Genomic DNA, 25,876 nt, shown 5'->3' with positions numbered 1-25,876 from the left:
AAAAATGCGACGCAGCTGATGAGAGCGACGCTACAATGATCCATCAGCGACGAGGTGAGATACGTCTGCGTCGTAGCCACGTTTCGAAATTAATTCATCTCTCACAAACATTATTTGCCAGACAAACTGTTGGTTACGAGTGAAGTTAATGCGACTGTATTGTTTACAGCATTAATGTTCTTAAAGCTGAAAGCACATTGCGATATAATACAGTTTGAATTTTCCGGAACAAATGTTGCAGGATATGTATTAAGATAATCGAACTTTGTTAGCAAGTAGATCGTTGGAGCGATAAATACTCATTAGCATACTATTTCTGAATGCTTTAAACTTTTGTAAAACACTACAAGTTCAAAATTAATCAGACATACTCTCACTTTTCAAAACATTTTTGAGTCCTCATCATGCATTCATGACAAATCGCTCCCATTGCTGAGAATTTATATCTCGACCTTGGGATAGAGAAGTTCTTGCTTTGTTGCTCTTGTACGAGTTTTTCCGTAATTTTTGATGCCGCAGCGCTGCGTGAGCGTAAATGTTAATCTAATAGAGAAACGCGCGCGTTGGCTGCCGGAACTCGATTATGTTCTGCATTGCCTGCTCTATGCGAACGCTGTGTTTTGCGGTTCGAAATTAGAAGATTTGGTTCAGGGCAAACAAAGCAAAACATTGACTCACAAAAAATCGTGAATAAAAATCATATAATTATACAGAATAGAAAAATTCACGTGCAGGCTTTGAGCTTCTGACTCTACTGAAAAATGTAAAAGTCCATCAAACCAAAGGTAAACATCTCCCGGCTTTGATGCGTTGCCTATGGAGCGACTAAAATAATCTTATATGACCTTCTAAAGCCCTTTGAATTTCGCTTGAGCGGAAGCAGAAATTTTAGAGGTTTCGACAGGCAGGACGGAATGCTAATAGTGTCTTCTCGTCTCCGCATTAACATTATAGATATGCCACTCTCTTTGGTAAAAGTACTTAAAGGCCCTTCCTCGACTGAGATAGAATTTATGCGTGAGAAATCTTCAAAGGACATTTTAAAATTTCAAGCAATGTCAAGAAATCAAGAAATTTCCCTATACGTTGCAGATTTATTTTCTTAGCAGGTCCTCTCGGAATTTTACGAGCGTTCTCTAAAGGAGGCAGGATGTGCGTAAAAGAGCGTTCTCGTCAATGTCCTCAACTCATCATAAAAAATATCTGATGATGGACAAGCTTCCCCTAACATACAAGAGCAGAAATTATCGGGCAGACAAGGTCGAGAGAAAGGACGGGGGACTGGGGATGAACAGCACCCGTGGGGAGGGCAGCATCCCTTTACCCCTTCACCATCTTTTGGGGCAAACAGAGGGAGAAGACGACCGGGTGGAGGCTAGAGGGGTCCTCGGTCCCTGGAGCGGGATGCTGCAGTACCGCCCAGTGTCTCGTGGTGGCAACATCACGTGTCGGGCTTTTACTTCTCCTGAAAATTGTGAAGATATTGTGTGGTGTAAAGAACTTCTGAATCCAAGTGACTGCTGTGTGTGTCAATGAACCATGGGTCATTTGCCTTTGTAGGTTTAACCAACATAGAATAAAGCGCGACATCTTGTTACTTTGAAAAGAGTGATGAGAAATGTGGATCTTGAGTTACTCGCGCCATAACACTGAAAAATGCATCAAAAGAATGCTAAAAATATCTGCAGGAAACTGGGTGGAAAATTTTAAGATTTTTCGACGATTTTGAGCCTCTTTAAGATGGCACGTGAAGGCGCTGGGCACGGAAGCTGGTGTACCTATGACTATGATGCAAGCGCAATGCTGCAACTTGGAACTTATGTTTAAAAGAAGCCAGAGGCCATCTGTGAATTTCACGTCAAAGTTTCACCTTAGAATTGCAGGCAACTGAGCGTGGCAGGCGGCCTCAACCACCACAGTTCTGGCTGTACGTCGACATTCTTGCACCAAGTTGCGGAGCAACGTATGTAAAGTTACCTGACACGAATTTAGAAGTCCCAAAGGCTTCCAGTGAGCTACTTAACTAAGCAACTGATAAATAAATACTTAAAAATCTATAACACAAGAGATTCTCACTCTCAATGGGAAAGATAATTTACCAGCTATACTAATGTGGAGAAGTTGCCCAGTAAAGCAGTTTTCTAGAGTCCAGCGATTCCTAAGCTTGTGTCAGAAGCGTAACTTTACATTCGCTTCTCTCCAATTGAACGTTTTCTCTGTGCTAATCACTGTGAAGCCTCTAAAATAAACATGCGGCTGCTTCGAACCCGGCTTATATCTTTATTATTTTGCTATGTATGACGATGCTCGTGAGGAGTTCGACTACCTATAGTGTGTTAGAAATAGCGACGTATCTGTGTAGCTTTTATTTTGTTTTAATTGCTCGTCGAAATCAAAATTGCAGTTTATTTGGTGTCTTAATCGCACTTACATCAGATGTAGCCGATTTTTTTTCACGAAGCATTCGAAATTGATGAGGTAGATTTGATGTTGGCCAGGAGCTTATATATAGTGCCTGGAGCACCTGAATAATCGACGCATGGCTGTGATGCACTGTTGTTTAATGTTGCAAAGCTTTCGATGTGATTATGCAGAACCAGGAAATTAATTCAATTCAGTATTATAAAGTATAGACGTTAGGGAAAGTTATTAATTTTTTACGTATTCATTCAACACCTTAAATGTTTTTGGTTGATGTTGCAAACCACCTAAAATAACCTAACCTCAGCTCTTTAGCTCAAAAGTGTCAAAACAATCGATGAATCGCGGAGCGATGATTTTTTTCTATATTGTGAATTTATAATATTGATAATGTACAAATAATGAAAGCAACTACTAATCACGGTGAATATTCACTGAATGAATATTATCATGGAATAAATAATTATCGAAGTAAAATACGATTTTACATTGTATTGTATCTAGATTTATCATAAAAAATTGAAACTACACTTTTTTGCACGTTTAGAAAACGTATAGTTGGACTGTAAAGTTCATTTCATATGATAATGAAATAGATGAAATGTCTTCAGAATATAAATAAACCGTGAAAATGAATAAAAAACTTCAAATATATGAAAATTTTCTCTACTGAATAGATTCGGATTTATTTCCTTGCTCCGGAACGATATTACCAGCAGTAAATTTGGACATTATAGTTCAGTACATTTTTGTTTCCTTTAGTCAATTTTCATGAGTCTCATTTGTATGAAAAGATTGTTTGGTCCAGTCCATTGTATGATGTATCTTCTCAGCATTATTATCTGACTTTATCTCACTGTTTTTTTACTTTTTCTTTAAAGTATGACTATACGATCACCTTACATCACAACAGTAAATTTATCTAATACTTTTTTACATTATAAGAGTGACTTAAAATTATCTTGGATCAATATAAAAGAACTCTCTATGCTTTTTTTATTTTATTTTATCTAGCATCAATATAATACAGTGTAATCTTGCATTATCTAGCATAAATAAAAAACAGTGCCATCTTGCGTCAATTCAATAATTTTTTCCGATTTTTTTTTAACGTACTACAAAATTGAGCATTACTATCAATTGGTCATTTCGCACCAGTTCAATTCATCTCTGAAGGTTTTTCTGATTATCAAAGTTAATTTACGATCTTCTTGTATCTTTACAATACAATCATCTTGAAATTTTATACATTCACAGTGCGAATTTTCGATCGACCAATGTTAATCCGTACAATACAATTCTCTGCAGCTTTTTAGTAATGAAACATACAATTCTCTGAAACTTTTTTTGGGGAAGTGTGTAACATCAACACGATGCAATATCATCTCGCATCAATACAAACAGTTTCCTACAACTATTTATATGCGTTAGGAAAGATTTTGAATAGAACAACTGCAGATACTGCATTCGTAACCTCTACGTAACCTGGTTTTGCTTATTGAACTTTTGTGTGGTAATTTAATTGGAATCAATTCATTCCTGCTTCATTTTACTGGATTCTCCATTCATTAAGGAGAAATTGAATAATCATGAATCCATTTACGGCTTCGTGAGAGCGCGCAATGGCAAGAAAACGAAGCGATGCTCGTGTTTGGATTTCTCATTACGGCCATTCTTGAAGCTCAAACTTTGCAGGGATTCGGTTAGATAAAAGTCCCATAAAACGCTCAAATTAGGGAAATAATTACTCTGGGATCCGCTGAGACCTCAGCAAACTTGCCTACTTTGTTGCGAGGCGAGTGTTGAGGTCGGCGCTTACATATTCAACGATGGGCTTGTGCGTGCATTTCAAGCGTTGATTTATTCAATTTTTTCTTGGAAAACGGGTTTTTGATTACATAAAAAAATGAATAGATTCTGCTATTTGCAAAAAAAGTGACAGAGTTTTTATTCAGACAGAGAGAGATTGAACTAAAATGTTCGTAAACAAAATCGGTTCTATCAGTGTTGTTTCATGCATCGGCCGGTTTAGAAATTAAACGGAAAGCTGGCGATTCTATGGCATTTGAAAACTTTCAATCGTAGTTGCTCTTGATATTCAACTGAATAATTTAACAGTACAAATATTAATGCGCACGAATCTTTGACGGGCCCGCTTTTCATGCAAAATTACAAATTTCATCGATAAAAATTTGTGTTGGCTGAGTCAGGCAAAAATAGAAATGTTACTAATGAATCAAACGCTAGCTGCTCAAAATCTGATGACTTTTAGAATGGATTATTGCGCTGCCGGACGAGTCATTTCGAGCTGTTCTGTCGCAGGCTATCCAAGTGTTTGTCGAAGCTGTCTCCCTCGGTCGGGACTGCAGGATCAGGCAGATTGCCAATGATAGTTTTTAAATAAGTAAATAAGTAGTAAAAATATATTTCCTAGTAACTAGGGGTACATAGGTATCTAACCATGAAGCACATTTGTATCGAGAACGATAGCAAATAGGTATATTCCGAGTGAGTTTAATAATTTTTTAGAATAATCATCAGTAGCTATGTTCAATAGTTTTGGCTTTTGGGGGCCGTTCATTGCGGAATACGGAGTGCCTTCAAGACTTTGTGAAGCACTCAGCCTTGAAGTAAGCCATATCTATCGACGTTTCTGCCCATCACGTCCTCAGATGGTTCTTTTTAAAGTCAGAACGTCTCCTATTACTGCCGAAAAACAACCAGAGAGGCTTATAAATTGACCGATAAGATCTGGAGGCCGCGCTTCCGGAGCCCTCGAGAAGCAAGTTCTTCGTAAGTCCGTCCAAAGTTAACATAGGTCTGTGTAAGCAAGATTGCAGCCTCTAATGATCCAACTTTACAATTCTCGAGCGATGGCCCTGGACTTTAGCCTCTTGAACTACAAACCGCAAAAGATTTTCCTGTGATATTGCCTCAAGAGAGCTATTTGAACGCAGCGCAAGGACATTTCATGGAAGAGGCAAATTTCTTCGATGCAAATCTGATTGTGCGATACGATTCGCTACGATACCAGAATACCGTAGTCGTCATGCTCAATCATTGTCTAAGAAAGTTATTGTTAACAATGAATATAATTTTTGGTTTTGCAGGATGTAACGATGTATATGAATGAAGTTTCAAATATTTTGAGTGGATATTTATTGCTCCATGACTGAGTTCATCAATTTATTGTAGTTCCTCTGCCTATTTGAAGGTACGATTTTTCATAGCTGAAACGCCTTGATGCTGAATTTTTTTCAAATGACATCGCCCAACATACGTTCTTGTTTATTGCAAAAGAACATTTTACGTTACAATCTGTTTCAACTTATTTTCGCTCACATCAGAGCTCAGTAGAATGTGGCATTATTAAGTACCGTGTCCTTCCCACGTACACCTACCCTTATTTTTTAATGAAAATGAATTCTATTGGATCAAAACTAGCTTAAGCTAATCAGCAGGTCCCATACCTTCAAAAAAAATGTATGGATCGTAAGTTCATCAGCCAATCATTGACGACCTTTCAAGCAAAATCCACCAATCAGTGACAAGAAAATAGAGCGTAAGTATTTTCGTTAACTTAACGAATTTTGAAAGTATGGCCCCTGAACATCGAAGGTTGTCCATCGTTCGTAGCCACCCCGCATGCCGGCTATATTTGCAGGAGTGCCCACGGAGTGACGCATCGCCGGCAGCAGCACCCACGCAAAAAGCCTCAGGACCCACTGAGGGCTCGTTATCGAACTTTATTCGACGGCAGGAGAATTGAAATTCATTGCCTTTAGAAGTGGGAGGCACAGAGGACAGTTTAGCCTCCCATTAATGTGCGTGGAACTCGGACCACAATTTCTACGCTATAGTTATGAGAATTTGGGTGGAAGAACATTACAAACAAAAATCATTATCAGGTATAAATTAATATGGTCATATATATGTAGAAAAAATTTATACTTACAAAAAGAGTATAATAGTATCAACGAAGTAACTTAAAATCGGAATATGGCACGCTATGTCTTTGCATATTTATTCTGCTAAGGCTGGAGTTACTCGTGTTCAATTCAATAGGAAAAAAAAATCGTCCTGATGCTGCAGCTAACGCAGACAGGTACAGAGGAAAAATCTCGACGGGCTATCGACAGTATTTTCCTGCTAAGGCAGAAAACTGCGACCTTGTGATGCTCTCTTTCCCGAGTGTTTGCGCTGCTCGAAGTGCGCGGACCTCTTCAAAAACTGGTCTCTTTCGCCTCATACAAGCCTGACCAAATTGATCCGCCAACATTTGGATGGCGAGGTGAAGCATTTTCCATATTATGTGTTGGTCGTTACAGTGTTCTTTTGGTGCCAAAAGCAAGCTAGCAATAGTGCTAAAAGGATTTGAAGAGCTCGCTCGTATTCTTGGACTCTAACAAGGAGATCTCGCGTGCGCAACGAGTGTCGAGAGAAGCGGCAGTTCATGCAAATGATGCCGAACGTCTTTGACGAAGATGGCTGCTGCTGCAGCGGTGCCTATAGAAGCAGCCCTCACCGTGTCCTCTGCAATGAATGCCGCGCAACGTTCGTGATTTGCACGCGTTTGCGATTGCAAGAATTAGGCAGGCTTGGGTATCTCCCTTAAAATTTACTGAGATAACAGCGTTCTTAGCTGAGAAATTAGTCTTCACGAAATTGTCTTTTTTTTATATTGGAGGATAGATTTTTGACCCGTAAAAATTTCAAAATTAATTCAAATCTATGCTTCTATTTTTTAGTTTTTAATTTTCGTGTTACTTTTAGTTTTTCTTCCATCCATTCAAACCGATAATAAATCAAGATAAACCATGCATTGGTAACTACATTAATCGCAATGATTATCATATCTGACTCATGAAAAAAAGTTGAACATTGTTCCAATTGTAAACAAATAAACATCGTCTGCACATCCATCATTCATTTTTTAATTCGAACAGCTCCTCATAATCTATGATTTTTGCTGGCGCCTCCAAAGTTCTCGCGCCATTGCGCTTCGCGACCATCACCCAAATCGTCTGCAGATCATGGCATGCGGGTAAGGAGAGTGGCTTGAGACTGGCAGTCATTGGAACAATCACTGCAAGACGTGTACATTCATTAAAGAGAGCACAGTGAGTGTCAAAGCTATGATGACTCTCATTAGGTCGAGAGCCCTTCGGCTATTCCAACGCCAGTTCTCCAAATGGACGAACACTCGTCTGACTGACGGCCGACTCACACGCACGCCGCGACGCTCGATTTCCCGTCCAGTTTTAGTGAAGAAAAGAAACGAGTCGAAGGTCTTCGTTGGGCGCGATCTGCTGTTGATCGTTTCTCGTTTGTTTGGTTTAATTTTAGTTCATTTATTATCAAAGAGGCTTAACTAAATATTGATTTCAATGAGCATTTATAACACAATACTTATTACACAATACGGCCGGAGAGACACTAGATGGACGGTTATCGGAAGACTGGCTGTTTACTTTTCTGTTGTCAACTTTAATTTTCTCCTAGTGCAATACAAAGAATTATTTGTCAAAGAAAAGTCTTCAAAAATTATCACTCTGGATAGTATAATTCTTTTCTATTAGTGCCTGATCTTAAATATACTCTGTGTAGAATGATTAACGTTTCCAGTAATTAAGCGTAAAGCTACTTAATAAATAATTAATATATTAATCAAGCGCATGAAATGGAAATTTAGTGTCTAAAATTTTTTGTTTTGCTCAAAAATGTCAGTTATTATTATTATTTTTTAATTAAAGCAGAGTTTTTGTTTGAGCTCAATATGTGCTTCAACATTCCCCGGAGGGGAGGTTTCTTAGAACCCTTCTTTCTTACTCCACGTGCGCTGTCACGAATTCATCGTGATGTTCTGTATTCTTCTGTCGATTAGGCCTTATCGGAAAATTTTAGTATCAAACATGAGGCAAGCCAAAAATATTGAATATCAATACTTAAATAATTTATTATATAAATAAATAACATATCATTTGATTTATATATTGAAAAGAAGCTCTAATTCGGGATATTAATTCGTCGCATTTTTGGAAGTACTACGCCAAACTTGTACCGACTTATAATGGGAAGTGAAAGAGTCAGAAACTCCCAGGAACGCATTTATTGCGAGCGTAGCAAGCGTAACGTCTCACTGTTTACAATTTTATAATTTTATCAATCATTGATTGCGTAATTTCAATTTAGATGAAGTTACAGACGGTGATAATGATATGATAATGCATGATTTCGTCACCTGGTTCTTTGTACATTATCTGTGTTTTGTGAGGAATATGCACCCATGTGAAAGCTTCATTCAACCAAGATTCCTGTGGTTGTGTTCTTTCAAATGTGAGTCCTGATGAAAACGGCGACTCAAAACTATACGTGTAATTAAGCGCGGCCAAAATTGAGCTCGCAATAGTGTAGAAGTGAAATACTGAATACTGGTCATAAGTAGCGAAGTAAAATCATTATCGCTCAGTTTTTATGTTAGTTTTAGTCGACATTTTTAATTATATGTGCTGGCTTAAGAGACATCTGGATTCTTACCTTGATACATTGGTACTGAGTAACTACGATGCCATAAGGATCTCACAATACCTGGTTGTATGAAAGGCTACATGCTACATTCTAGTTGTGGCGAATTCACGCAGATATCACCGTAAGGAGTATGGGTTGAAACTTTACTTACTCAATTAGATATTCAGCACCCGTTAAATTATTAAATCTTTCCGAAATGACTTTTTCATGTAGTCATATCAGCAGCAAGTCATATGGGCAGATCCCTTGACGTAAATTCTACATTTTATAATGTTGTTTGCCTTGATCAATGTATTTTTTCCTCATCTGTTTTCTGCAAGTTGACGCGAGAAATGACGGTCATATTTGATATGCGAATTCACGAAAGTAAGCTGCTTTCTCAGCATCTTTCATGAGAAACTCATTAATTTGCTTCAACATTTCAACAAATAATCTCACTTTTGGAGTATAATTTTGTAACTTCAAACTAAAGAAAGATTTTGGAATGTTCAGTCCCTTGTTATTTGTGGGAAATTAAATATGAAATGATTTGTTTATCCTTTATTTTTTACTGATTTGATAATAATAGAAAAGAAATAGGGAGCAACCATGCAAAACTATCCAACCAACGCTAAACGATCACAATTTTTCGGCAAAAATATTTTCAGCGAATAAAATTCAAGTTAATTTATATTTTAAATTTCACACTACAAAAACAGTTAGAATGTTACTATTTTAAAACTTCTCCAAACGCTGCTTCTCAAACTAGCAGCTGCATTGCAACTTCTCGGATTTCGATTCCCGACCTTGAAATCTCGACAGTAAAAATTCGGATGTTGGAAAACATAGACCTTCCCTGCACTTGACCTGCTTTCAATAAAGCAATGTCTATAGTTCAGTTCTAATATTTGTGCTGTTTTCGCATCGGGCGTTTGTGAGTTAGCGCCCCGGAAGGGTAGCCTTTCAGTATTAGAAATGAGCTGGACTCATTAATAATGTAGAGACTAAGCTGCAGCGAGGGAGCATTTTGGAGCTGCTATCGTGTGTCCTCATGTTGGCAAAGCCGTGGTCCCTTTCCCTCATCTTCATAAAGTAAGAAACAAATGAATTGTAAATGCCGACTCTGCAGAATTTCGAGCAGCGTATCAAACGACCTACACCCTCTCTCTCTTGACGAGCGGTGTCTCCAATATCGCTCTGTCCTGCATTCCTTCCGCACTTTCATGGATTAATTGTTCCAGTGAATGAACACGGATCGTTTGTCCGCCTTTGGACATAAGTAAACAAAGACCTGAAGTGGAGCCGGTTCTGAGTTCGGCTATGCGCAGCCCTCGCATCTGACAAACAGCGGCGACGAGGAGAAGGGACCATAAGGGCTAGGCATTCTAGAGCCACGTCTTGATGACGAAAGTTCTCGGTTAGCCCAGACAATGATTTACTTCTGCTTCTTGGTGTGACAGCTGATGGTTCGTGCAGACGCTCTTTTCGGCTTCCCGTGCCGCTTCTCGCAAATTTATCACTTTTTTCTTATCGCAGTCATGGTTTGTTTGATTCAAATGTTTCTTTTACGTTCTGTTGTCATCGAATTTGGCATTTAAATTGTAATTTGTAATATGTATTAAACTTTCATGTTGTCTGTCAGAATTTAAGTTCTTTTTACGATATCAGGAATGAGATACGGCAATGACTCGTAAGCTCCTTTTGCTAGGTAAGTGACTGGAAACCATATTGTAAACTGAATTTTTCCATTGAGCATCGCCGAAGATCTAACTACTCTACATTATAAGCTTCTTTTGTTTATTTTATCATCCGAAACAAAAAATACTGAGAGATAATTGAATTCTGAAATACATGCCTATATTGACCTCTCAATGCGAAAGGTTTGCAAGTAAGTTTCTTACGCTTCATAGAGAATTATTTGTGTGAACACTGAACAGTTAGCAACGTAGCCACGAGCGTGGATGTATTGCCGCAGGATCATGTAATCTTGGAGCTCTGTTATTAACTGGAGTCTTATTGGCTGGAATGTTCCTCGCGGCCTATAGCCTCCTGCGTCTCGTCAGACAGGCATGCTAAGCTCGCTAAATTAGCAGCAGCCTCTGCATCTCGCACCTTTTCTAGCAATGTCGTAGATCTCGATTACGACCGCACAGCTCTTGATAATTTCCGCGTATGATCTCCTGCAAACCGAAGAGCATAATAGAATCCACGCCATAAGCAGTTAGTCCGAACGACATTAATATATGGATAAATTCAATTGAAAGGGAATGTTCGGGTACATATTAATAATTTTTGGAAGCTGTGAAAAGTAATTTTCCACGTATGTAACTCATTACGTCATTCTATGCACAGAACATCTATAATTTTTTATTATACTTATTTTCTGTTAGAGGGATTGACTTCAATGAGTAATAATGTAATAATTCTATTATTTCTGAACGTAAATTTAATCTTCGTGGTCTGTAGCAAATGTGGTACTTGTCAAACACTTTTTCCGCTCTGCTGAGCTTTATTCAGCTTTAAGAAATAACTTTGAAGTTAGTTTTGATCCTTCAAGGCTCATTTGAACTCAGGCGAGCCGACGCCAACTTTCTTCTTGCTGCCATAATCTTCTGATAAGCCACAAAATCGCTTCCTTCTCTTTCTAAAGACCAATAACGATCTAACTTTCGCCTCAGCCTCAACATTTTATGTATTTTTTGAAGCATTTTGGTGAATCACAGTGATTCTACGGTGTAAATGGGCCCCGTAGGATTAGAGCTGCGATGGCATTATTGTAATCTCGTTCTATTTTACCACATATCATATTGATTATGATTTTAGTTTTGGCTATACAGAGAAAACTGTGTATATACATTTTTTAAATGTGCAATATACATTTTTTAAGTTAATTTTAACTGGACTGTTTGTCTGGAACATTCTATGAATTGTTTCATGTTTTCGTTTCGTACGAAGCCAAATTAAGCTCTTTTTGATGGTCGCAAAAAATTTACACGAACATGAACTATTTACAGTAGTTTTCATAAGCCGCCATAAAAATTCCCATTTTCTTCCCATCTGAGCATCATAACTGCGATGATGGAGAAATAATATTTAAAGTTAGAAAATTATTTTCCGTCTCCCAAACTTTTACCCCAGCTTGTCTCTTAATTTTTCTTTCGTTTTTGAAGAAAATAAGCTTCGATGTGCCGCTAGGAAAGTATTGAAAGCAGTTTATTTCTTCAGTCAATCGCAATAAATATTTATGAGTTATTCGTCAGAATAATTGAACTTCATTTAAATATGAACAAACACTTATTTTCAATTTGGCTAATTCTACTGGCTTCAGTGTTAAAATATTTTTTTGAATGTTTTAAGATGCGATGCAGCATTCATTTAATGATTTTAATACTCCCGAGAATGTTATTTGTCAATATTCTGTCCGTTTAATGGCACTTTATTAACCAACAATTTTTAACGGAAATTACTGCACGGTTTGGCCGAGATAAAATTCGAGTATTTCATGCAAAAAAAATCCCTGAGCTTAGATTTAGCATTGACATTGTAGGCTTTGCCACAGCCGGTCGTAGTCGCAGTCCAATGGTTGTGTTTCCACTTTGATCCCGAACCTTTTTCGGCGACTTCTTCCTCCCCATCATTTTTCATTTCTAGCGACGCTTCTTTCATTTGAGGCGCGCACCACGAGAGTTATCTCGCGATCACTGGTTGGAGGACTCTCGAGCCAGCATCCTTTTGTATTCGCCAAGAGAATTATCAGCGATAGATTGTCAATAGTGTACACACTGTGACGCCTTCTCGACAAGCTCGCTCGAGAGCCCTCGCTTCCCAGACGCTGTATGTCAGCGCTTTGTGCGCCCGCCCCTCCGTTGCCAGGTGCCAGCGATCTATACGCTGCGCTGCGCCAGAAAAGACCCTTCGTGCCGAAAGACCGAATTTCGAAATTTTTGCTATTCCAGAATTCATATTGACTGCGCAATATTACTCTAATGTGAAAACTAAAAATTCCGCTTGAGATTCTGACTAGAGTTTGCTTGGGAATTCATATACTTGCCAATTCATCAGTGGCATAAATTTTACGAATTATTAATTAAATCTTAAATAATCCACTAACTAAAATTCCAGAAAAAACTTTTGTTTTTTTTTTTTATATAACTTCCCTCTCCAAACAGTTTCTTTAACCATTTCTCGGAACCAACCAGTCTACTCCGCTAAAGTTTTTTTTTTTTTCAAGCGGCCAATTACATTTTTTTTTGGGGGGGGGGCAATAGTTATATGTTCCTTGCTTGTATGGTTTTGCTAACTGTAATAATAATCGTCATGCTTAAGACAGAAGTATTCTTCTGTTTGCTTTGATTGCATTGCTGCTCTGTCAAAGTATTAAAAGAATTTTTTTTTACACAAACAAATGTTTCCCATGTAATAGTCGGCCTTCCAATCTCGGCCTTCTCAACTTCACTGGATATTTATTTCTATCTTTTCATTACTTCCATGAGAACTATACATCTCTAAGTATTTTTTTCCTATTAAAGTCATCGAAAATTCTCTCTTCCTGAGGTTTTCAGTCTTCGGCATGAATTTTTTTCTTTTCGAGGACTGACCTCAAGAATCGTCCAAAATCGATTGCTAAGATTAATTAACAAATGAAATGACGGAAAACTGTATGTTGTGATGTGATGTTAAATATGAGTCACGTTTAATAAGAAAATAGTCCAAATTTTCTATTTTCTTTTATTCATGTTTTAAATGCAAGTCATTTTTTAACATAATAATTCAGAAAATTCATGTTCATCGCTCTGAGTTCTATTATGCGAGTTAATATTCATCAGTTTTTCACAAATCTTAGTGAAAATCTAAACCTGGCAATATTTTACCGACAAACCAGCATTTTACTGCATCTTATCTGATGTAGGGACGACGAAGAGGCTATCAATTTCTTGTTGATTAGATCAGGGGAGCCTGCGGTCCTTGACACAGGTCAAGCCTTCTTACGATAGTCAATATTGGTCTATAGACCATAAATGTAGCTGCCCAAATGATTATGAAATTGCCTTATACGAGGATACAATTCAGTCCTGAGCTGATCACGTGCAGCCTCTAGAGTGCCCTCAATACTGGGCCCTTGGAAGCCTCGGTCGTTCGCCCAGTGCACCGGGCGTCGTTAAGTAGATACATCGTACAGGGAACCACAACTTCTTACCTGCATTAACTTTTCATGAATTTTTTTGCTTCTCAGCGACAAATTGTTTTTTTAGGTGAGACAAATCGGGAATAAATTTGTTAATGAAAATAAATTAATTTTTTGTAACAAACTTTATGAGAGTGCGAAGAAATAAAACAAAAAATATTTGAAAGGGCGACATAAAGCGCCTTCATATAAAAAAACTGAACTTTAATGGCAAATGCCTGTTGACGCATCCAGGATTTCGATTGCCAGAAATACTATCAGAAAAATAAATTTCATCTTTTTAAGTTCAACGAGAACTATTGGTTGACAAAATTGGATACACTATGCAAATTTTTCGCTACTCTCACATAGCAAAAAAAATTTTTTTGCTGAAGTTTTCTCGGTTTTTAAGCTCGTTTAAAAGTTGAATTTTTCTATACGTGTGCGTTCTGATGATGGAAGCGATTAAACTTCATTTAATCGCTTCATAGATACTCTATACTATTTTTTTAAATATCGATGAATTAAGGTATGTTAAATTATCCGACATAACATTTTTATGCAGAGATCCCTTACTCTGGAAACAAGAACCGAAGGAAATTTTAACGCATTTAAAATGCGATGACTAAGGAATTTTATTAAATCACATTAAGATGACTCATTATTTCCTACTACGTATTGAAGAAAATCATGTCCTAAGGATAATAAGTTCTTACTGACAACACCATGACGGTATTTATTAAAATATCGGAAATTCTTACCCATACTTATAAACGCCAGCGACATCTCATACGTGACGAATATTTTTATTAGTCACGCCATCAGAATATTCTTTGTAATAAATATTTGAGGCCGTAAATTAATTATTATTATGAAAATTACCTATTTCTTGCCTCAGTATTTAAGCACATTCTGTTGGGGGACCCTGTATTCAATAGATAAAAGTCTTTTCAGGTCAGGATATATTTCAATTTTTACACCACAACACAGCAATAAAATTTGCATGGTTATAAAGTCTGTTGAGATTACTATCCGGAACAAGACATAAATCGTAGAATGGAGGCCTCCTTACTCTCCGCTCTCCCATATCAGAATACGTTCGTACGACACTAGTCAGCGAAGTTACGATTCGTTCCTAAGCAAATTTACAAATTTCACATCCTAATTAAAATATATCCTTTCCCTATACACTGTACATCAAGACAATACTCAGTGTGAACCCTTATTAATAATTAACCTAGCCCTCTACAATACTGAACGATGTTGGCATTGGCACGTTGGTTAATGCAAAATTTAAATTCTTCGTAAAATTTAATTAGAAGAAAAAGTTAAAAATAATAATGTTGATTTGAACATTTTCAGCATTGACTCATGATTAATTACTGCAATACACGATCGAATCAAATAAGAGAAACGAATTTTTTTGGTCGCTGGAATCGCCGGTGATTATTTGTAAAGTTTCATTTCAGGATGACCATTCACTATTTTGTTTGGTGTCAACTTTACAACAGTGGTTTCAAAGGAAGGATAGCACCACAGGAACATATTTACCATCCTGTTTGCAAGAGATGAATTTAGATATCATCATATTTTAATTTCATTATCACAATTACTACTCAAGAATATCCCTCAATTACTTCATTATGCTCTAGAAATACAGTGGGTGCAAAAAGTATCCGACACAAAGGAAAAACGTCATTTAATTGAAGCCTATTCAACAAAATAACATAGACAAACACTATTCTAATAAGAATTTGCATTAGAAGTACAAAAATCATATCAAACAACAATATAATTGAATGTTAACTTGATAATTTCAATTTTGTAAAAGTTGAGGTTTCATTTCCATAAAGTTCTTCCTTTGTGTCGGATACTTTTTGCTGCACCCACTGTACCTTGATTCATTGTTCATGTAAGTTGCATGAAAGAAAAAGTTGTTGATTGCTAAAAAAAAGTTACCAAAAAATAATTTTAAAAATTACAATTGCTGATATTCAACGTGAATTATAAAATTACTCGTCTTGATACATACTGCTCCATGACTGCACATATGCAGTGCACTGTAGCATCGTTGACCATCATCACGATATAAAGACTTACCAGTGTAGCACAAATGGCAAGTGCAGAGGCCTTCATCACGATATAAAGACTTGCCAGTGTAGCACAAATGGCAAGTGCAGAGGCCTTCATCACGATATAAAGACTTGCCAGTGTAGCACAAATGGCAAGTGCAGAGGCCTTCATCACGATATAAAGACTTGCCAGTGTAGCACAAATGGCAAGTGCAGAGGCCTTCATCACGATATAAAGACATGCCAGTGCAGCACAAATGGCAAGTGCAGAGGCCTTCATCACGATATAAAGACTTGCCAGTGTAGCACAAATGGCAAGTGCAGAGGCCGTCATCACGATGTAAAGACTTGCCAGTGTAGCACAAATGGCAAGTGCAGAGGCCTTCATCGCCCGGTTGTGAGCGCGGTAAATTCTACCTCCGGATGCGATAGCGCCTTGAACTGCGACCGTTCTGACGCCCAGCAGTCATTCTAGCTCCGAAAAAATGTCCTCTTGGTAAACATGATGAGTGTTGAAATGTTGATATTCAAGGGAGCTTCGCACGTAAAATCTTAACAATGCAAGTGACGCTTTGCTTGCGAGTGCCTCTTGTTCAGTAATCAACCGTGAAAAAATTTGTCTACCATTGCGTGATTAAACAAAGTAAACCTGAACTATCTGAATTTCGATAAAACTTCGATGAATTAAGTTTCGATAAAAACTGAATTTCGATAATTCCAGTTGTCGAGTCGTGATAAGCCGACTTATGATGAACTCATACGAAACTTATAGGATCCCAATGAGCCTCAGTGAATATTTAAAAACAAATTAAAAAGTAATTTTAGAATAACAAAGCCTGTGAAATGACAATGTTACTGTACCTAATTAAGTCTTAAACAGTCATTGAAATCAATTATTCGATTGCATTATGGAAATATGTTTAACATTTCGCCTCATTTTATTTGCTCATGATCTAACTCTTCCTTGTTCTGCAATTTTTTAAACAACTTTTATGGATCCGTGCAAAACTTATCGAGCTTGATGAATCCGTTAATTTTTCATTTAAATAAATAAAAAGTTTGGATATAATAGTTACCTCGCATAGACAAATGTTCCTTATCCGAATAAAAATTACCTACTAACAAATTAAATAAATTGACTAACTAAATTAACTAATTAACAATTTAACTCAATTAGTTAACTATCAAATTAACTGGATTGACTAACAAACAAATTAACTTAATTAACTTACTAGCAAATTAACTACATTAACAAAACCTACTAAATTAACTATCTATCAATTTAACTAAATTAACTAACTTTAAAATCAACAGAATTAACTAGCTAACAAATTAAATAAATTTAAAAACAATCTTCATAAATGACTGAAGAAGAAACAAAAAGAAATCATTTGATTACCTAAATCAACTAAATTATCTAACTAACAAATTAACTAAATTAACTAACAAATTAACTGAATTAACTAAATCAACTAAATTATCTAACTAACAAATTAATTAAATTAACGAACAAATTAACTGAATTAACTAAATCAACTAAATTAACTAACAAATTAGCTAAAAGATTAACATTTAGTGCGTGCATGCTAGGGTTGCCACCTGCGAGCTCCACACCTGCTCTGTGCGGGCAGTTGCAGCTGGTCTCGCGCTACCACCTTTAAGCCCTCACACCAGCTCCTGCAAGTCTCGCGACCAAACTAACACATCTAAAAAAATATAACTCAGTACTCACTGCAGTGAGTGACAGAGAGCGCATTTTCTCGTCGACGAAAACGTGAAGTCACGGACGGACGGACGGACGGATGGACGGACTGACGGACGGACGGACAGACGGACGGACAGACGGACAGACGGACGGACGGACGGACATAGCGAGCACAATAGGGCATTTTTCCTATAAATGAGAAAATGCGCTAAAAATCCAATGATTGAAGTAATTAGCTCCTCTGTTATTTTTTCACTTTCAAACGTACAACAACAGATTAAAGCCTATGAAAATAGGCGGAATTTCATTTCAAAAGCAAATGCTCTCCTTATTTTGAAATTTTAATTTGCTCCTTATCTTGAATTTATGACATAAAACATCAAGAAAATGTTTTTATTTATTACATACTGCTTGGTTAATCTAAAAATGAAGAAAATAATGCTAGAAGAATTATACAGGGTGCGGCGTGGGAACTTACTCTTTTAAAAAAATCACAAAGTAAAAAGTATTAAAGATAGCGTTTTAATTCTTTCTTTTTTACAAAGAGCTACATTTAAAGTTTCGTTGGGTTTACTTACAAGTTTAATTCTTGAATATTACATCTTGTAGGTGACCTCCATGCTGTTCAATACATTTTGTCAGACGAGATCGGAAGTTTCGCTCCACCTTCTCAAGCATGTCTGGACCAATGTCAGCAATAGCAACGCGAATGTTGTTCTTCAGTTCAGCTAGGGTCCTCGGACGATTGGTGTACACTAAGGATTTCAAGTATCCCCACAAAAAATAATCGCAGGGGGCTAAGTCCGGCGAGCGCGCTGGCCACTGGAGATCGCCCCTTAAGGAGATCACGCGTTGTGGAAAGTGTTCGCGCAAGAGAGCCATTGAAGCGCGTGCTGTGTGAGCCGTGGCCCCATCTTGTTGAAACCACACATTTCTTACACCAAGTTCATCAAGTTTTGGAAGGAAAAACTCTTGAATCATCTGAATGTACCGTTCAGAAGTGACTGTAACTGCCCTATCGTTCTCTTCAAAAAACCATGGGCCTATGATGCCAGTCCTGGATAAGGCACACCAAACAGTCACTCGTTCTGCATGAAGGGGCTTCTCATGAAGTTCTCGGGGGTTCACACCACTCCAATATCGCATGTTTTGCTTATTCACACACCCTGACAGATGAAAATGTGCTTCATCACTAAAAAACACAAGTGCGTTGTTAGGCAAGTTTTCAACGATGGCTTCACATGCCCTTTGTCGTGAAACAAAATCACGTGGATTTAGTTTTTGCACCACTGCCAGTTTGTAAGGGTGGAATTTTAAGTCTTGGTGCAGAATTCGCCTAACTGTGCGATCGGAAATTCTAAGCGCAGATGCATGTTTTCGTGCGGATCGCTTAGGTGATTGCAAAACCGCCTGCCTTACTCTCTCGACATTTTCTGGCGTCCTAGTGGTTTTGGAAGGACCTGGTTTTTGTTTCCACACACTGCCTGTATTCATAAAAGTATTCACCCACTGAACGATTGATGTACGACCAGGAACACGACCAGTGGGCGCGACATTAAACTGCCTCCTAAACGCACGCTGGGTTGCAACGATAGACCGGCCACTAGAAAAGTACACAGAGACTGCGAACGCGCGCTCCTCTCTCGACCACTGCATGGTCGCAACTGAACTGAGTGGACGAAAAACTTCATAGCCCGCGCACCATATTGCGCATGGCGCCACCTTCCTAGGACTAATGGCCGCCACGTGGCGCGCAATTCAAATAAGTAAGTTCCCGCGCCGCACCCTGTATATTCATTACCAGAACATGTCTGCAATGGCAATATACTTTATCATTATATTTTTTGGGCCCTACTTCTTGCAATGTGAGCTATTCATTATTGACTTTTTGTCTTCACTGTCGAAAAAATCGTAGAAATTATCACGATACAATTTTATAGGTGTGGGGGCCAGAAGCTATAAATTCTTCTCAGACACCTAATAAAACATCAAATTTTCTATAATTATTTGGTGTAGCGAATTTCATCACGATATTGGTACGTATTCATCGAAAAATACCAATTCTCTCAGATCATTTTTCGATGATTAATTTGCCATGGAGTGGGCAAGATTCTGCCCCCAGACTAACGCTTATTATTTGTTCTGGAAAGGATGACACGAGGGCTGTGAAAGGCAGAACAATATCAAAGAACATGAGCGGTGTCATTAGTTCTTAGCTCTTTAATCATCGTTATCGTCCTCGTTCCAGAACCGAAGCCGCACAAAAAATCCCGGTTTTTGATGTCTTGAATCAAAGCAACTCGACCGCGTACACTTTTTCAGTTTAAATTTAAGAAGGACTTTGTTTCCAGCACAACTTCGATGCTCGTTCCATCAATACTTCTACCACCGTGTCTAAGATTTTGGGAAAGTTTTAACCTTCATTTCACTTGAATTGAAAAAATTATTCTCGAAATACCGAAGACGTTTAGTAATGAGAGGTGTGAAGTATATTGATCGAATAGTTTTCGACTCGACACTACAATTATTTTATACCACTCTTATCTCTGACGAAAACTCAATTTATTCACCTGTTTTATATATTCACATAGCTTTCACTTCAGTTAATGCACTCGCAAACGAAAAGTAGAACTAAAAAATTTACAGTATTCTAAGTTAAATTCATTGAATGAGAGTTTTGGTGGCCTTGAATAACAAACGACTTGCGAAAAATTAAAAAACTCAGCTTCAACCACCGATCAAATCCTATCTCTCGTTGTTGGATCTAATGAACTTCCGTGCGCCATTGACACTCTTTTAATTATTGTTTGACTTCTTCCTACGTATCACCGGAATTGATCGATCTATATGGAGCATTTCATCCATTAAAATACATGCGTAAAATCTATCAAATTTTAAACATTGTCATTTCGGCAGCTCTCAACGCTTGCTCTCTTGCGACACTACACAATTTTAAGTGTTCAGCTAACAGAATAGAGTTTTCTAACTGCTCGCGGAAAATTATAGAAATTATATTATAACGCAGAAATTCGAAAAATTTTGTTCGTTTTTGTGTTGTTTGTCTCAATATAAGTATTATGACTGCAAAGATTATTTATTATTAGAGATCCACCATAAAAACTATGACGACACTGTCAGCGTTAAGTCAACGACTTGGTAAATCTCAGTGTTTTTTTCTGGCAGCAAAGAAACTTCGTGTTTTTCTATTGCTTCGGGTTTGAAAAGTTAACAATAATATTTTGTACTCAATATTTCTTGTTATGAAAAGATATATGCAGGTTCTCTAAAAAAAATTCAAAGCTTGATCATTCGTTTATAAACCACTTTAAAACTGCAATTTAATTTAATTTCGGATATATTACAAGAGCCCACCAAACTAATCGGGCGTTGGCCCGCTTTGTGCTTCTACCGAGTGAAAATTCACAGACGCGGCAGCTTCTGATTTGGAGTACCAGAAGTTGGGGCGACTCTAAATTTTGTTAGGGTATAGTAAGTTGGTGGCACGGCGAAGGCTTTTGAGCCTTGCATCTCATGCTCGGCTGGGTTGGGTTCATTGCAAAGCAAGAGGCCACACAACAACATATTCCGCTAGGTTTGACATGACCTCCATGGCTCACTTTGCTGCTCCGGAGTACAGCAGAGGTCGCAATCTGCTGGCTCCTCTGTTGGTGGCGACGATGTGTTTTAGTGATGCTGAGTTTGAAGAAATGGTTTTTATATTTTATTTATATATTTATATAAATATGTTTTATATATAATATTTCTAGCTTAGTAGGAGTTGCCGCAGTTAAGTCTAGTTAAGCGAACTTTTTGTCTGAGCGATGTTTACTGTTGTGAATAGGTTGACAAATCTTGTGAAAACGAAAGTTCAATCTACCGAAGCATAGCGAGAAGTTTTTCTTCGATGTGTAATGCTTCTTATTCAGATATAAAAAAGGTAAATAATGAGATTTATTTGACGAATTTATAGTCTGCGAGCAAGAACTTTTGACTTGATGGCAACCTTGCGTTTGCTGCGATTCTCATAGATCAAAGAGATGTTCGAAAACTAAATTTAAAACAGTTACGATTCATAACAGGTCATTTCACAGACACGTAAAATTTACTTTGAATCGTCTTATATTTATCCATATTACTTTTTATAATAAAGTCCGTTGTTTTACCATTTAATGACTCAAAACCAATTTATTGATGCTCAATAAAATTAGGTGATTCTATTATTGCATATTTATTTATTTTATACTGATATTTACTTATGTGTTAACATATACTATATAAGCGGCATCGGTTCGAATTGCCAGAACAATTTATTTTAGCCTCAGGATTTAGGCTACTGACTTGCCGAATGTCAACTAAACTTGGGAATGAATATCAATGAAAATGGACTTTGACTTCGCTATAATTCCAATTCAAATTTGACAATTTCTAAAGTTGAACGAAAAGAGAATTATTTAGTTGACCATCGTTGACAAATGTCTAATCTTTTGTTACAAAACTATGTGTCGTTTATAATAAAAATCATCCATTGAAAAGCGATGTCAGAATACATGAGATGTCAGCAGCTGTCGTAATCAAATATACAAGTCCCAAAAGTTGGACACTCCTCAGGCTAGAAAAAAGAAGTAAAAATAGTAAGTAGGAGGCGGCCATCCAGCATCATGCACCTACGCCCTGATGCATCCATCCCTCCTTCACTTTGGCAATTGCAACTGCACCTCTAACTTCCTGCGAGAATGTAACTTTGGCACTCACGCAGCCTGACTCGAGTCCGACAAACTCTCTTTTTTTGCGGGTAAACATGGCCAAGTTAAGGCTGTCTCGTACGGACACCCCTGCTTGGAAAAGAAGAATATTATACTGTTTTGCATTCAACGCAACTCGAGAGCGCCTGTTGGGTGTTGCCCTACAACTTTTATTCTTCTGAAGCTCACAAACTGAGAAAAATAAAACAAAGAAATGCATCAGAGGCCACCGAGCCAAGGCTAGTGTGTAAGATCACTCGAACTATCGTAGTAGAAACCTACGTTTGTGGGCACTTTACGTTGCTCTGTGTGACTGCAGAGCTGTCGTTGGTAACATCTGGGGAACAGGCATGCTCTCACGAGACCTTATTCAGAGCCTTTCTAAGAGTTCTTGCGGAGAAATGAAGCAATAAAGCCTTTCTATAGCGTTTATATGAATTTCTCTAACATTGAAATGAGAATAGTACGCAAGCAGTAATATCTGCTTTCTTAGCGGAGGCGATAATTATTTTCAATCCAAATTATTTTTAATCCAAATTCAAGCATTACTCAGCTACGTGTTATACTTAGAAATTTAATTAAAAATTTCTCTATCGAGAATTTTTATCAGTAGTTTACAAACAGTCTGCAACACGCGAGAGTTATACAAATTGCCGAAACTCGATACTCGTCGTTGGGCTAATAGAATGCACGTATGTCACACTTTTTGTGTGAGTTTTTGCATTTGACCCAAACCGCTTACTCAACAGCTCAGCGGATAAATATTATTCACGCGTCCCACTCCACACATAATCCATACAGCACATAGCCCATAACGTGCTCCCTAATTCAAGCGACACTAGCGCCGGCGTGTTATTCTCACAACATTTGACACACAAAATGCTTGTCATTGTTAAGGATTCCGTTCAAATTTTGGTAAAGGACTTGGTCTTGATCCCATTACTTACAATCGTAAAAGATTCACCCTAAAGAAAATACATAATTCTCTCATAGCCTTAAAATACAACACATTTGGACCTCGCCAAACAACATACGCGACAATATCAACATAAACATTAGCCAGAAATAAAATTTTGCGACCCAGCATATGTCACTTGAAACATGCCAGTCGCCAATGTCACCTGTTAGTCGCCAATCAACACGCGCGACTATATCAACATTAACATCAAACCGAAATAAAAACTTGCTACTTAACATATATAACATGAAACATGCCACACAACACAATAATTCAAGCATTTTTCACACATCTAATGACATGAGACACTCCCATCAAATAAAACACTTGACACCCCTCTACTCAAATGACATACATGACACGTCACACACTCATAATTGAGTACCTTGGCTATGCAATGAGACGTCCAGCTGCTGCAGAGCTTGATGCCGCTAATGGAAGTCTCTCGTTCACTCATCATAAGGTCGCATTTTCGGTCATTAACCTCAGCTCCCCTGGGTTACTCATCTTACTCAGGCCTGGATATTGACATAACTGCACTGAGTGATCATGTTTGGGCCAGTGATATATTTTATGCGATATTTTGGTGGGCGTCACCCATTTGCTTTTATCGTGCTGCATCCTTATTGAAAATGGATCCACCTTCAAATCATAATTGGATTTTGTTTCGAGCTGTAAGCCTATAATATTATTTTTACATTAACGATATTCCTTTTCACTTTGTTGGTCTCTCGTTTTGACGACGTCGACACGACGAGGTTCTGAAAAAATTGATACCGTAAATAGAAACACTCTCTATTAAGATTTGAAACTAAATTCATATGGAAAGTGAATTTATTACTTGTCAAGTGTCACCGCGATAATCTTTTTACGCACAATGATGAAAATTTTTAATTAAACATTTATAAGCTACCTAAGTGATTCGGAGTATTTTTGTGGGTATTCATTTTACGACATTTTACATGACACATTTCTTATGAACTTGATAACCCTAAGTTTCGCCCAACAAATGTGAACATTTTCAAAATTCAGAAAGGAAAACGTATATGCAAACTTTCACTCGGAATATCAAGATGAGCGTCACATTCACTGTGTTCATTTATACACTTATACATATTCTCATGGTCCCCGGATAGATATATTCCTGCCTTGCTGTAGCAACGGAATTCAGATTATTTCGTCATTTCCTAGCCATCTTAATGAGGGTAAGGAGCAAGAGTAGCTGTTCGGAAACAATAGTTGCGGCGTTGCTGGAGTTCTCTCGCAACTACTGATCAAATGTTCAAGCCTTCCGCAAGATTGCGTCTACTAATTAGCGAATTATCCCCTGCCCTTGTTAATGCTGAGTTAAGGGCGTTGCAAAATTATGAATTAATTCATAACGAAGGCTATGCAAATTATGTTTGAATTTTGATGTCTTTGTATTAATGTCAGCGAAAAAGAGGTTTAAGCATTTTATACGTGAATTATAAATACTGTTACGAACTAAATGGTATATCCCTATGTACACGACACTTAAAGTCTGTGTGTTAGTTGAATATTGTTCCGTACCGTTATGTGCTGATCCAATTGGATAGGAGCTAAAGAAATGCAATTTGCACCATCTCATTTTTCATGATCAAACAAGACTTTGTCGGGTTCATTTCAATATACATCTAACTCCCGTTCGAAACTTAGTATATATAACAAGCATGCTTCCAATTCTGCTAATTATTGTGTAATGAAAAGCTCGGGAAACGTTGTAATGCTTTAGAACAATTTGTCGCGATTTGGTGTCACAATATGTAATACTGAGCACCAGTAACTATACACAATTGTCTCGTGATTAATTCCTGAGTAAACAAGTTATGTTCTGAAATTTTCATAGGATAGGTGCATTATTCTCCCATGTTATAATACTTACGGACGCTTGTCGCGCGATGACGAGAAAATGTGTGCACTCATGTGACCAACACAGTGTGTAGAGTGTGTTAACATAGGTCCATAGACTTTATTCAAGGAAAATCTGAGCAAGGCAGCTTATCCTATGGAATATTAGAGGCCGGCTGAAGCATCACTTCAGGGGCCTCTTGCATATTCATGCAGCGTCTGGCATCACATGCAGACTTCTCAGCGACTGGCCCTGGCACGGTCCTTGCATAAGCAAGACGTCGTCGACGGGCGCTTAGTGTTCTGCCACTGAACTGATGAGACTTCTCAGCGACTAGCCCTGGCACGGTCCTTGCATAAGCAAGACGTCGTCGACGGGCGCTTAGTGTTCTGCCACCGAGTGAACGTAGGTACTTACGCTCTATTTTCCTGTCTATG

The 25,876-nt window shown here is 37.7% G+C and overlaps 1 protein-coding gene across 2 annotated transcripts in view; it reads left to right on the top strand.

Annotated features, from left to right (window-relative positions):
• LOC108679625 (innexin inx2) overlaps window positions 1-25,876 on the top strand; it is a 189,603-nt gene that overhangs the window by 116,257 nt on the left and 47,470 nt on the right. Inside the window, exon 1 of one of the 2 annotated variants that reach the window (XM_047882496.1) lies at window positions 1,815-1,927. The exons of the other annotated variant lie outside the window; for it this stretch is intronic. The gene's annotated coding sequence lies outside the window, so the exon portion shown is untranslated. Of the gene's footprint in view, window positions 1-1,814; window positions 1,928-25,876 lie in introns of those variants that run through there. 2 annotated transcript variants of the gene reach the window in all.

The sequence above is a fragment of the Hyalella azteca genome, unplaced genomic scaffold (assembly GCF_000764305.2).
Source record: "Hyalella azteca isolate HAZT.00-mixed unplaced genomic scaffold, Hazt_2.0.2 contig10602, whole genome shotgun sequence".
NCBI classification, from domain to species: domain Eukaryota; kingdom Metazoa; phylum Arthropoda; class Malacostraca; order Amphipoda; family Hyalellidae; genus Hyalella; species Hyalella azteca.
Note: the sequence above shows the minus strand (reverse complement) of the source record. Positions and strands in the feature narration are given on the sequence as shown.